Source organism: Colobus angolensis, unplaced genomic scaffold, assembly GCF_000951035.1.
Source record: "Colobus angolensis palliatus isolate OR3802 unplaced genomic scaffold, Cang.pa_1.0 Scaffold75, whole genome shotgun sequence".
Taxonomy (NCBI): Eukaryota; Metazoa; Chordata; class Mammalia; order Primates; family Cercopithecidae; genus Colobus; species Colobus angolensis.
The window spans coordinates 1,993,206-2,007,571 of NW_012121265.1; the positions used below are offsets into that span (position 1 = coordinate 1,993,206).

The 14,366-nt window shown below is 48.3% G+C and overlaps 1 long non-coding RNA gene across 1 annotated transcript; it reads left to right on the top strand.

Moving 5' to 3' along the window:
• The first annotated feature begins 3,793 nt into the window (after positions 1-3,793).
• Positions 3,794-14,005, top strand: LOC105501767. Its single transcript, XR_001000237.1, has 2 exons — positions 3,794-3,986; positions 11,810-14,005. It is a non-coding gene; the product is annotated as an uncharacterized LOC105501767 (long non-coding RNA).
• The last annotated feature ends 361 nt before the right edge of the window (positions 14,006-14,366 follow it).

A 14,366-nucleotide genomic window follows, 5' to 3' on the forward strand; every position in this document is an offset into this window, starting at 1 on the left:
TTTTTCAAGAAAAAAGAAAAATGGCCTTATCAAGGATGAGGGCTTTGGCATTTGTGCAAAGCCTGAGGTTTTAGGAAAAAGTCACTGATGAAGAGACGCTGGCAAAACTCTCCATTTACAGTAACCTGTGACTAGAAATGTCTCGTGATGGGAGAAAAATGTAGAATCCAGGAGAATAAGTGTGAAGGTGGGTTTATGTGGGGCATTTTCTTTTTTGTCCAACACCTCAGATCTGTCACCAAACCAGTAAAAGCAAGTATGTCTCAGGAAAAACTTCTGCTTGTTACCGAGCTTCCTGGAAAATTGCATTTGGAGAGCTATGACGGCTTGGCCGTGAGTAATTTGCTTTTTAAATAGTTCTGTTAGTTGGTCCACATTGTGTTTTTTGTTCCACCAGAGCCGAAGGTGGTGTTTCTTTTGTTTATGGTATTAGTGTTATATTATTGGTGATCTTATTGTTCTTGTTTGTGACATGTTTACCTCAGTAGGACCGTTATTGTAGAAGGGAAGTTGGGGGCCAGTCTACCCACCAAACCTGCAGAACTAAAGAAAAAGACTCCAATCTGTCCCGCAGGGTGCATATTACTCCTCTCTTGGATTGTTAAATTCTAATTACAGGCTGTTGATCCCCATTAGAACCATTTGTAAGCCTAAACACTGTTCTGCAGCATCTTTTGCCAATAGGTGTGTTTCATTTCGATCGTTGTATAAAACATAACATTTGTGCTTTTGGGGGACTAGAACAGGTTAGTGTTCTCTGGCAAAGTTGGACAAGAAATAGGCAAAATATGACTCAAAACGAAGATAGGGCAAACAAAAGTCCACTTTGCCTTGATGTTGATTTATTAGGGATTTCTGAAACCCGAGGACTCTAGAGCTCGCCTTTCAGATCTCACATCTCAGATGCCACATCCTCAAGGAAGCTCTCCTAGACTGCCCACCTCCACATTCTTGGGACAGCAGGGACCTCCCCCAGCCCTTCCTAGCCCTTGACACAGTGGATCATTTCACAGGACTGGGGGGGTAATTTAACTGTCTTTCCACTAGATGGAAAGTTTCAGAGGAATCCTGTCAGGATTACAGACACCTAGTATAATGCTTAGCACATGGTAGGCATTTAATAAATTTGTTGTGTAATGCCCGTGTACTGTTTTATTTGGGAATCTTCAGAAGGTAAGAAAAACAAATGGATACATTCATAATAAGTGTGAGATGTGGAGAGCAAGCAAGTCAGTAGATTACAAGATATAAGCAAAATGCATAGGATGTGTTAAGTAGAAGAAGGGATGAATAAGATGGAGCTGTGAGGCTCAGGATGAATTCACAGAATTCACATGGATAATGAGTAAATCAATAACCTGTGGGAGATGTTGAAGACAGATACAATAAGTGGAACATGTGATAGAACCAACCAGAATGCTATGGACCAGTGGAGAGACATTAAGAGACCAAGTTGTAAGATACATTCATGCTACTTCAGGGCTGACAGCTATCTGATTTCCAAAATCAGGCAGGCACTCATCCATCGGTGATACCCATTATGGTCCCAGTTGTGTTCTGCCCAAGAAGCACAGATGAACAGAGAGAGCTGTTCAGGAGGCTAATGGATGCTCCTGCTGTGGCCAGGAGAACTTGCCCCTGGCTCTCCAATAGCAAAAGTGTGTATCATTGCCTTGGGCACCTTCTTTCTGTTGGTTAATTCACTCACCCTCAATTATGGTCCTTGTAACCACATCATTAAGAGAGAAAGTTAATATGGGTGGGAGGGAGAGAGAAACATGTGAACATTGCGTATTAAATGCCCCAGGATTCAGGAAAGGGACTTACCACCTGCTTCTGTGGTAAATGTGTTAACCTACCCCATCTCTTTCTTCTTGCTTCTCCCTGTGTGTTTAAAATTTATTCAACTATCTGTGTGATTCAAGTATCTTAACTTGATCTTTCTATTCTATCACCTCCAGAATAGTTTGCCTGGTAGCACATTTGGAGGTTAATTTCCTATACAACATATTGAAATAGTGCATTGTGAATTAGCTACTATGACTGCTGATTAGGGTGAGGGTTAGGGTTAAACTAGTTTCTGAATCTAGCTACTCCCGCCTACCATAAAAACCACCTGCATTCAACAATTAGCTATTGCGTTAAGTGCTAAAGATACAATGATGAGAAAACAGCCATGATTCCTGCCTTCATGAAGTTTAGAACAGAAGAAAGACCATCTGGTAATCACACAAATAAGTGACAAATTAACGTTTTAACCAGTGATAAACCCTCTGAAGAGATAGTACACCGAGGTCCTCTGAGAGCATATGCCTGGGGAATTTGACCCACTTAGAGAGGGTTAAGCTAAGGGAAAAGGCATAAATGTCTCAGGCAGAAGGAACTGTGCAAAGGCCACATGATGGGATGATGTCACCGACCATTCATTCAGCAGTCAGCACTGACCCCGTGTGCCTGGCCTCATGCTACAGGCAGGAATACAGGGAAGAAAGACCAGCGCTGCCCCAAGAAAAGCCCAAGACGACTGTCAGACCTAGAAGGATCCTTGGAGAACCTCAAAAGGTTTCACATCGCATGGAGGAAAAGACTAGAGCCTTATAAGACAAGACATCACTGAGAGTTCAGTTGTTAATCCTGGGAGGGGTGAACTTATGAATGGTCACTGGGTGTGGTGCGTCCCTGGCTCTAGTCATACCCTCCATGCAACTTGAAAACTTTTGATGGCCCAACTCAAACCTAATTTTCAAGCCTTCATTAGCTAAAATCTTACCGAATTCCAGCTTTAGAAGAAATAAATAAGATACTATTCCCTGGCTTATGCCAAACTCTTTACATGCATTGTTTTGTTTTTTGATCTTCGTAACAACCATGTGAGATTGCACTAAACTGACATTCAGAGAGAAGGTGTCATGCCCCCGAATCATTCAGCTAATAAGTGAAAAAAAAAAAAAAATCAAGAACCAAACCCAGGTCATTCTGGCCCTAGAGCTGAAATTCAGTGAACACCAAGCTCTGGCCAGGAATTGTGGTTACAATAAAGCTTCTGCTGACTGGATACTCCAGGGTGTTCAGGAATGTGCAGTTTGTGGGTATATCTTGGCATTCTGGTTGTGTTGGTGCTCCTGTAGTTTTGGTAATGTGGTCATCTCTTGACAATGTATGCTGAAAATGCTTGCAGATTAAATGTGGCAATGTCTAGGTTTTACTTCCAAATAATCTGTGTGAATGGGGGAAGCAGTGTGTGTGTGTGTGTTTTGAGAGCTGGGGAGGCAGAGCTCGTGGGGAGGAGGGGAGGAAATAGATTGGCCTTGGTTATTGGAGTTGGGACGGGCATATGACAGTTGATTATAATACTCTCTTTTCTTTCGTATATGTTGGAAATTTTCCGTAAAATGTTTTTTTCAAAAACAAGTAAGTTCTGGGTTATGTTTCGAGGGCCTACTCCTTCATTTCCAAATCCCATAGAATTTCACAATTGTATTTTCTTCCGTAATTGGAAGTTGTATGGGGCTGTTTCAAAAGTCTGAGTCATCAAAGATGTAATCGACTTCCTACTGCTGGATTAGCAAACAAAAAAGTACTGATACTTTCTCTTCCGGTGCTGTGTTGGGCTCTGGGCTGAAACCCAGTCTCTCACAGGCCCTGGGAACAGTCCCACCAATTAAGATCCATCCCTGATTTCCGACTCTGTAACTGGGGACAAATTAATTAACTCCTCTTAGCCCTTAGTGTCCTCATCAATTATTACATGGTAATAACCCCCTCAGAGTCGCCGCGAGAATTAGCTCGGAGAGGTGCATGGGGCTAGAACTCAGGGCCCAGAGGATCTGACAATGCAGGTTTCCCGCTCGCCTCTTGGGTTTTTGAAACGCCCTCAGAGGCGTTTTCTTCCTAATTCTGGTTCGGAGGAGCCATCTCTCTCCATCGCGTCTGCCAGCGGGATTTGCTTCACACACAGACGTGGGCAGATGGCATCGGGGGCACACGTGTGAAAGCCGAGAAGGTTGCTGCGCATTCGCGGTTTGGTTCACAGGACGCGGGCGTGGGGTGGGTGGGGTGGGATGGGTGTGCGGGGTGGGATGGTGTCGGGGGTCGCGGGGGACAAGAGGGTGTTTGGTGATCAGGGAGTGCGGGGCCTGCTGCTGGGGAACGTGGAGGGGCTCCGGACAGCCGCGCGCGCGCGCCCTGGCGGGTCACGGAAAGCTCTGAGGGACATTGGGTCCGTCTTCGGGGAAGAGACTGGCCGCCGCAGCGCGAGCTGGGGGTGCTGGCGGAGCAGCGAGGGGGGCGGGGTGAGAGGGGATGGAGCCCCGAGGGCGTGGTACGCGCTCGGCTTCCTGCCGCCAGGGGGCGCCCACGGGCAGAGCTGGGCGGGGCTGCAGCTACAGAGGGGAGCGTGGAAAGCGACCAGGCCAGGCCTGGAGGGCGCAGCCCCCGCGCCGTGTCTTCAAACTCGCTCCAACTAGTATTGGGTCACCCTCGGCTCAGCCCAGGGGGAGGACGAAAGGGTTGGGTGCAAGGCCTAGCACCCAGTGGCCATTCATTAAATACGTCCTGGCTGACGAGCTCAGGAACGGCTCTAGGGAGCAGCTGGCTCGGAAACCTCAAGTTCAAGCCCACTCATTCCCGTCTCCGTCCCCGACGGCCTTTTAGTTACCGTGCCCTGGGCCGCGACAGCTTCCTTTTAGAGTAGGGTAGCAAGTGAGCCCCTGCGCAGCGAGGACACCGACTGGGCGGCGGGGACAGGGGTGTCTGGAGGTATCCCCGCTCCGTGTCCTCGCCTTCGACTGCCTCCCCGGGACACAGCAGTCATGGCTTCGACTGTGACTTCTTAACTGGCTCCTCCCTGATCGCGGAGCTAAGCCACGGGAGAAAGGGAGGAGGGCTTTCTTCCCGTGACCTTAGTCCAGGCACTGGCCCGAGTCGTGCTCGGGTGGATAAGTCTGATCTGAGCACCACACGGGCCGGGCGCCTGGACCAAGGGGATTCGACAAGAGGGTCTCAGAACAAGCTCTGAGTCTCTGGAACTAGCTGGGGTGCGTGGGAGTGCGCGCCACGGCCCGCGATTTCCGGGAGCGTGTCTCGACTTCTGCCAGTGCCAACGCAGGAGAGAGAATTGCAGCTCAGAGAGGGCAGTGTGAATGGAAACTGAAGGGCGAGAGCTTGGCTCTCTAATGCCACCCAACTTAGTGGTTCAGAGCTTGGCCTCTAAGGAAGATTCAGTTCAAGTCCCCGCTCTCCCACTCACCAGCTGTGTGATCTTGGGGGAAGTTAACCCCTCTGAGCCTGTTTCCTGCTCTGTAAAATGGAAATTTAAAAATTTAAACATCTACTTCTGTTGAGGCTGTTGTGAAGAAGTGGGATTGTGGGTGCATAGCTCTTAGCACTGTGCCTGGCACAGGTTAAGGCTGGGTAGGTGGCAGCTGTGCGATCCAGTGTTCTGGTAGCTGGCCTGGCCAGATGCAATCATAAGCGAAGATGACTCACTTCCCACAGCAGAGGTGTGCCAAGCCCTGCGCACGCTGCTGTAGTCTGCACCCTGGCAGAAGAGAACCCAGGAGCGTCGGGACCTCCAAAACTCAGCGCTCAGGGCTGAGGACACTGCGCTGTTTCTGCCCCTCCTAAACCCGGAGGCCGAGATGCCCTTGTGCAGTACGACTGGCGCCCACCTTACAAGCTGATTCCTGGGGGACTGTCCTGCAGCAGACGCCGGCAACCATCACGGGCGACCTTGACTGAACACATGTGGGCATCCTAAGGACATTACCTCAATCTTCACACCATTCCTGAAAAAAACAAACTGGTGCTCAGAGAGGCAAAGTAACTCACTCAAGGTCACACAGCCAGAGAGTGGCCAAGCTGGGATCCCAACCCACTCTGGCTCCGGAGCTGGCGCCACTTCCTTCCTTACTCTCTATCAAGCTCAGTCCCAAAACCTGGGACAAACCATCTGGTTGGGGTGGGAAAGGCCACGCGCGTCCTGGGGTCGAGGACCCTGTGCCCACGACGGCAGTCTTGCTCTCAGCAACCGTAGAAGCCAGTGCCAGACAAGTTGGGTTGGAAGGGGCGCGCTGAGCTGGCGGAAGGGGGCTCTGGGCCCCGCCCTGCCTGCGCCCCCACGGATCGCGCCTCGGTGCTCAGGCTCCTGCCAAGTTTGCCCCCATCTCTCAGGCGCCCTTGGACTGAGTGTCTAAGGACCTCTGCACCTCTCCAGCCTGGCGTGCGAGGAGGGGCTGGCCCTGATCGATACCCACTTCCTTTCTTCTCTGGAAAGCCCAGGTGCCAACGAAAGGTGCCCTGGAAGCTGGTGTTGCTTCAAAAATGAACAGTCCCAGCTCCAAACGAGTCTCTCTGAACACAAGCCTCTTCCTTCCGTTCGCCCGGGCCTGTAGTCGAAGTCTCCCTGGGTCTCCAGCCCCCTCCCGGGTAGACGTCAGTCGGGACGTGGGCCCCGGAGTCGAGAAAGGGTGCGGACCATGCTGGGGACCTAGCTCAGGCAGTCGGGGTCCGGGTCCTCTTTGGGGAAGTGAGCGCTTGAGGAGGAGGGAGAAAGGCTTTGAGTACGGCTTGGGGGACTTCTTGAGGCCCCCCCGGTATAACTTCTCTGTCAGGCCAGGAAAGGAGAAAAAATCTGTCCAGCGCAACCCAGGGAGGAGCCTTGCAGCTGCGGAGGGGGGCAGTTTCAGAGCCGGATACCAGGGGGCAGTGCTGCGCAGTGAATCTGCCGGGCTCCAGTTGGCAGCCCGGGGCAGCACGTTTACCGAATTCCCTTCGTCTCTCAAAGCCGCCGCAAAGTTCCTCTCAGCGTGCTCCGGACGCCAACAGCCCCCTCGCCCCGTAACATGCGAAAGAGGGCACTGTCCTCTCCCTCCGCGCGTTGCCGTCGGTGCGGGAGTCCTGGCTGTCTTTCTTTGGTAAAGGCAGCTACCACCGGCTCGGTTTTTGACCACTGACTTGGCCCTAGGGAAACGTAAGGTGGGGTGGCGGGGTGCCCCGTTGGGTTTTTGCAGGCCGTGTGAGCAACCTCAGATTAGAGGTTGAGGGGACTTTCTCAGCCTGGGCTGGAGCCCCCGAAAATGCAGGCGCCGCCTTTGAGACGAAAAAAAAAGCACTGGAGATGGGCCGCCTGCATTTGACCGCCTTGCAGATTTACCTAGAAACGTATCCAAGGAAAGGTCTGATAGAAGGCAGAGAAGGTGGAGACCCATCCCCGCCCAAGTAGGAGCCATCCCAAAACTACAGGTGCGAAGGGGGCTGAACCTTATCTCCAGGACGGCGCCAGGCCCACTGCACCCCCAGAATCGGTGTTGTTAGATAAATGTCTTTCTATTCTGGAGGAGGCTGTGTCCACGCTTAAAATGTGCAGAAGCAGTGAGCAGACGTGACCCAGTGACGTGCACGGGGCTTTTCCCACCCACGGGGCTAGGAACTCCACTCCCTGTCCCGTCCCGGGGAAAGAGACCGAGCACTCCGGGCTCTGGGGCCGAAAGTGAGCCCAGGAACTTGGTGAAATAGAAACTGGACATATTATCTTTGGACTCGGCCTCCTTTTGCTGGGAGTTTTGTTTTTGCTTTCTCTCTCTCTCTCTCTAATAGCGCTTTGCAATAAATAAAATAAAAAGGCATGTCTGTGTGTGAATGCTATGGCCGTTTGTTCTTTGAAGAGTTCACACTTTAAAATTGCTTTCTGTGAGCGCAGAGGAAGAACATATAAACCACCGTTATGTAATTTGAAACCATCAATAGCCCCCTTTTAAGGTTGTCTTTATTGTGGGAAGTCAAGGTAATGATTTTGTCGCTGTCTAATTTCATCCCAATGTATGGCGTTGCTTTTATAGCCTTTCAAAGGTAAGTGAAAGGCATCAATCTAGGGCCCTTTTTTGTGGCCGATTAACAGTTTAAACTGGTTTTCTAACCCTGTCACAACTATTGGGCTGATAAACAGGATTTCTGCGGAGGCATTAGCAAGTCTGTAAATAGATCATTAAAAAAAAAAAAAAAAAACACAGCACCTCAGGCAATTCTTAGTTCCTCTGACAAAAATAAACCATAAGTCCACAGGGGTGTATGTGTGTATGCATGTGTGTGTGTCTCACCTCCAAGAAGAGGTAGTTACAAATGACTTCTCAAGAGTTATTTGTGTCCTGGTTATTATTATTACTACTATTGTCATAATCTTAGGAGAAAGTGAGCAAGCTGACGACACACGGATGGAAATCACTGAGCTTGTGGGTTCTGCATTGACTCTACCTTATTGTAGGAAATGTCCCCCTTTAATCATTGGGTAAGCCTGGCGCTGCTGCCAACTTTTTTGACATAGAACGGTCCAAATAGAAATATCCTATTTTATTGCAAGGGTTCCTTGGAAGAAGATACTTTCTGTGGGACAACTGCTGAAGAAACGACAGACATGAAGGCATACTTGACACCAACACAGGGATACCCGTCCGTCACCTTTGATCTCCTCTCCCACATGCCACTGAGAAATAGTTTTTAAAAATAGAAGCAAAATGACAAACTAGACAATTTGAGACTTAAATAAAAATAGCTTTAGGCCCAGTTCCACCGGAAGCTTTTTCTCTTTGACGCTGCCGTGTTTCTCTGTTGCAACAGAAACCTCTAACTCCCCACCCAGGGTCTCGCACCAAGGCCAGACAGCCCCGCTCCCGGGATCACCCGAGGGTTACCTTTGGGTGCAGGCGCGGCCTCTTTCTCCGAAGGGAGGGGCAGCTCCCCCAGTGCAAAATGAAGGAGAAATGATAAGCAGCGGTGAAACGGTCTAGAGGCCCAGCCTGGCACCCGTCCCGCAAGGTGCTGGGGGAGGCGACACCCTGCAGCGCCAAGGGGATGGTCCTCAGGCGCAGCGGGCGGGACAGCTTGGGCTGTCCCTTTTGTCTTCCACGCTCCACCTGCGGCGGGTTCCGGGAGTTTAGGGCCCGGCCCAGAAAGGAAAAGGCGAGAAGGCGCGTCTGGGCTCTGTAGGAGTGCAGCCGCTGCCGAGTCCGCACCCGGCCTCTTCCCTAGCGGCCCCAGACCAGGCCAGACGTTGAGGTGAGGTTGCCGGGTAGGGGGAGACCCCAGCTCGTAGAGGGTTCTCCGCGTCCCCAGCCGTCGGTGCAGGAAGTTGAAGCGGCCAACACGCCTTCCTCCCCACTCGACTCCCGGGCCCACGTGCTGGTCCACGCCGGGGACCCGAGAGCATCGCGACTAGGGGGCTGGGGGACGCCTCCCGGGCGTCGAGGAAAGACTGGACCAAGGGGGCAGGTGGGGCCCACGCGGTTGCATTTCGCGCCCCGCCGCCGCCTTCAAGAAGCAGAACCCAGAGCCCGACCTGCACCCTCACTCCGGCCCCCGAGCCCGGCCTGGCCCGCAGTGCTCGGGGAGGCCCCGGGTGGCGCTGTCTCCTCTGCTCCTGCAAACGCCACCGCCAGAAAATAGCACCCACCCGACCCGGCCCGGCGAGCCACCGACCCGGGGCTGCGTCAGCTTCGCTTCAGCCTCTCCGGGTGCGGATCTCAGGCCGGGCCGGCCGAGGGAGGCGGGCGGAACGCAGAGTCCTGGCGGCTCCCACCTCCCGGAGGGGGAACGGGGACCTGCGTGGGGCCGGCGGGGGCCGGGATTCCGGGCGGGGCGAAGGGACCCACCTCGGCTGCGGGGCGCGCGGTCGCTCTCCCTCCGGACGCCGCTCGGATCCCGCCCTACCTCTCGGGTCCCTCGCCGGACTCTACATCGCCTTCGGCGTTTCCTCTCCCTCCCCGAGTTTCCACCCCTCGGCTTGTCTTATTCTCGGCTCCTTCGCCCACCCTTTCCTCCCCACCTTGTCCCCCGCCCCCACTCTTCTGCAGTTTGTGACTGAGAGCGCCCCAAACAACCTCATCAAGCCAATAAACCCAAAATGTAAGCACTGCCCAAAACCCGTGTGCTTATCCTGCCGCTTCTAGAAGGCAAATCGATACGAGGTGGATTTGGATCGGCTTTCTCAGAGAGGCCAGAAAGCTTTAAAAAATTCTAAGTCAGGAGACAGCTGTCTGTTTTCTTAGCACCTCTGTAAGCGCTGAGGACGTCTTCAACCTCCTCAGACACCCTCAGCCCAGAGACGTTAGCCCATTGCCCAGATGGAAGACAGAGCAGGGAGGTAACCCCAAAGGTTACAAATTTGATTCTTCTCATGTGGTGGATTCCAGTCTTTTGAATACGATCTCCACCTCTTGTTTTCCCTTCTTATTTAATTTCTTGATGTTTTCTTGGATGGCTTAAGCCACAGGAGGAAGAGAGGGCAAAGGCAGCCCCCATACCTTTCAATAGAGTGAAATAGCCTGAAATTACAGCTACATAACTATCAAAAATGAAACTGTGTTTGTGAAAATCTGTAACCCTAGCTATGTAATTGGAGAGATTCATGAAAAAGGATATTGCACAGGTGAAAGTGATTTTACAATTGCTTTCATATTTTTAATATTTTTCAAAATTGTTGAGAGGACTTTTCCTGAATACAAGGGATGAATGTTTCGGCTTGGAAAGTTCAGTGTAGCCCTAGTCATTGGAAGGCTACAGTTATCATAAATTGCTTTTAAAGTGTTTATTAAAGTGATTGAAATTTGTTTCTTTGAAAAAAATAGTCTCTGAACTTACAAACTTCCTACCTTACCAAACAGACTTTCCTGAAACTTGAAAATGGTTCCCATGAACTTTCTCTTGGTGAAACTGCACAGTAAACATGTTCTTGGAACTCTTTTTAAAAAGGAGTTGGAGCCCAATTTTCAAAACCATTCATTTTCCTGCCAGATTTTTTGCATTGGGCATTTCCCTTTGTGCCTGGGACCTTACTGTTGTTGAAGCAGAAGTTCTCATGTAGGAAATTTTGCATTCCTGGAGAACTCTGCTTTGGGGCAAAGGTTGAAATGATACAGGCTTAGGCATCCCATGCCTACTGAGTCAGTGGTCATCACATTAAATGTTTTGGGCATGCTGACAAGGTAAGGAAGATGCAGCAACTGACCAGACTGATGAAGGCTGAAGACAAAATTCTAAGCAGTCCCTTGTTTTGCATGAAGCACTGTGATATTCAGGAAGAGAAGGTGTTAAGATCGGAATTGCTCAAAGTGTCTATGCACCTTCATATTTATTGCTAATTATCACCTCTTTTCCATTTCTCGTTGTATTTGGCCAGCCCTGAATACCTGGAGACTGATCTGGGAACTGTTTGCTTTCATTTCTTCCCATACATTTTTATTAACAATTTGAACTGATCCTGCCTAACCAAATTCTTATACTTTGATCTTGTTCCTTAGCATCCACATTAAAGAGGTTTTTTTGTTTGTTTGTTTGTTTCCACCAAATTTTTACCCCCCGCTTAACTTTGTCCCTATGCTAGTTCTCTTTGCTTATTATTCTCCTATTTATTCTCTCGACTTGAGATTTCTGTGATGGTTACTTACATTAGTGACCACATTGCCAAAGCACCTTCAAAAGTGACTGATGCCCTTTATTACGTACTGGAGTTGCGTTTAACCAGGGAATCCTCATCAAGCCAGAAAGGTGAGGGAGAAAACTGAGATAAGCACATACAGGTAACTGAGGGCAAAAACATTGTTTTGTCTCATCACTGAGTTTTTTCCAAATGAATGTTTTTAAATTAGAAATATCAGATTAATGACGGTAATAAAAATATAAATTCCCTCTTTCCAATGGGTATTTAGGCCAGGATCCTCTTCTGCCAGTGACAACATGAAACATAGAAAAGTTATGTGCCTGGCCCCAAATGCTTGGTTCCTGTTACTAACAATCGATCTGGCGTTCTTCTTTGTAGGGAAACCTGACCTTAGAGGAAATGGAAAAGTTGGAGAGACACTGAGCACTGATATGAAATAATTCTCTTGCTGAAATACACGAAGGGAGTCCCAGCAGCCATATTAGTATTTCCATGTCCTGTGTCAGCCCCAAGTAGAGAGAACTTGGAATGGGAGGGAAATGGCAGCCATCAGGAAATGAAATGCTGGCCCAGAGAATTCTAAGCAAGTCAATCACCAGTCCAAGTAAGGAGGTGTTTTTTTGTTTTGTTGTTTTGTTTTGTTTTGTTTTTTTAAAAAAATCCACTTGCCATTTGTTTTACCCAATTCAAAATTTTTTCCCAAGGAAAAAAAAAAATACACTTGTAAAATGTCTCATTAACAGCAAAGATGAATTGGACCTCAACTTTTGAATGCCATGCTGCTTTAATGGAAATTGTAGAAGTTCGTGGAATGAAAGAATACTGCCAGCATGCATTCGGACTATTTTCCATCTGTGTGGTAGAGTCTGAGCTGTGTGTTCTACAGAAGCTCCAGTTGGCAGAAGGACGACTTTGGCCCTGAATTTTCATTTATTTTTGTTTCAAAAATGAAAGGATAGTTGCTATTTTTCCAAAATTTAGAATTTTAAATCACTACCCACTTTTGATCTCTGATTTAAATCTTGTTTTGAGAGACACATTAGACAGTCTCTACATATTATATTATTTTGCAAGGGAAAAAAGGGAGAAAAATCGGAAAGTGTTAACTTTCTATGTCAAATGAATGGACTATTGGCTTCATTCTTCTTTATTTTATAAAGGTTTTCTTTTCAAGAAATGCAGAACTTTATCAATACAATATATATCAGTCTAATCGGCAGTCATAAAATGGGTGGCATGAGGGTGGGCTATGGCAGCAGGGAGATCTCAGCTGGTAGCAAAGCATGATGTGGTGATTGTGTTTTTATGGAAAGCCTGTTTTGTCCAGTGGCTGATGAAATTCAAAATGGTCCCCTAAGCCTATCTGTGAAGTCAGCAGTTCAGAAACAGTAGAGCTAGCAGCTCTCTTAACCTCTGTACGCTGCCCCCTACTTACCCAGCGACACCCCAGCCCAGAGCACCTACAAATGTTAAGACTTATATAACCAAATGGAAGCTGCTAGGAAGTACTCAGTTCCAGGATCAACAGTTTTTGCTTTAAAAAGAAGGTAGCAGTTCAACCCCTTGTTTGTTTTTGCGTCCGCATTTCCCTACCAGCGGGAGACCATTACCCGGGACAATGTTCTATTCCATTGTCATTATCTCCTACGGAACTAAAACAATGCTCTGTTTGGCCTCCCAGGCAAGGGGGATTTGTTCTGCTCTTCTTTAAGCAGAGTTTCCGACTGAGTTCCTGACCCAGTCACTTGATATCCAGCAGGGATACCTGGTGACAATTTTTTAAAAATCTGCTATCTTGTGTTTTGTAATTTCATTCTCCCAGAAATAACCCAGAAACTCGATTCTCAATCAAGAGGAATCACACTATGGCTAAGGGAAGAGGGTTTGCTCAAGCTGCATGAGCTCTATAATTTAAATCAGCCAGATAGGATTTATTTATAGTTGTTTTATCTCTTTTTTTGTTTTGTTTTGTTATTGAATAGCGAACCCTAAAAGGTTTCATAACATTGTGTTGTTGATTATCAAACCCCAAAAGGTTGGGAACCACAGCAGCTCAGACGTTTTCCATTAGACCACGGTGTTTCTTTTCTATTTCTTGTTAAATACACAAGTAAATTATAAATATAGATAGAGATGAGATTGAGATAGAGATCAATGATGCCAAGATTTCTAATATGACAAATGTTAATGAACAATAACTCATTGGAACTATTTTGTCATACTTGAGATTTTCCAGAAAATAGAACAAGCCCACAGAATGGGCTTAATCTGCCAAAGCATCTCCCTCTTTACAAGCATCTACACAGGCCTCCCGCCCTAAATACTTTCACCTGGACAATGTTGTGAAGCTTAATCCAGTACTAGTAGCAGAAAGACTTGTTTACTTTGGAGCCAAGGAGGGAGTAGGACACTGAAGACTTTGTTTTGTCCTTGGACTTGAGGCAAACTAATTGTTAGCATCGCTCCAGTTGTTGCTATCATTTTGTTACTCATATGTAGCTATGAATAACTTGAGAAACTGAAATGTAACTGCTGCATATAATAAAAAATCAATGGCCAAGGCTGGCTACCTGAGGAGACTGAGTCCCATGCTAATGAGGCTAAGATTTTATACTGATTTTGTTTTGCCCTGAGATGGTAATCTAATGACCCCCGTCTCCAGCAGCTTGGAGGCTGAATTGGTGGAAACCTATTCTCAGATGGCTAGTGGAGAAACAGTTCAGAGCCCAGATCATGCTGGAGAGCAGGAGAGCCTTGGTGAAAGATGAGATGGCAAAATGCTTAAGATGTGGGGATCAGGAGGCAGACACATCTGCATTTGAAGCCTGGCTCCCCCATTTGCTCTCTAGGTGATAGAGTAAGTTACTAACCACTCTTACCTTCTGTTATCTTATCTCTAAGAGTAGAAGAAATAAAAGGAATAGTGCCCCATTAT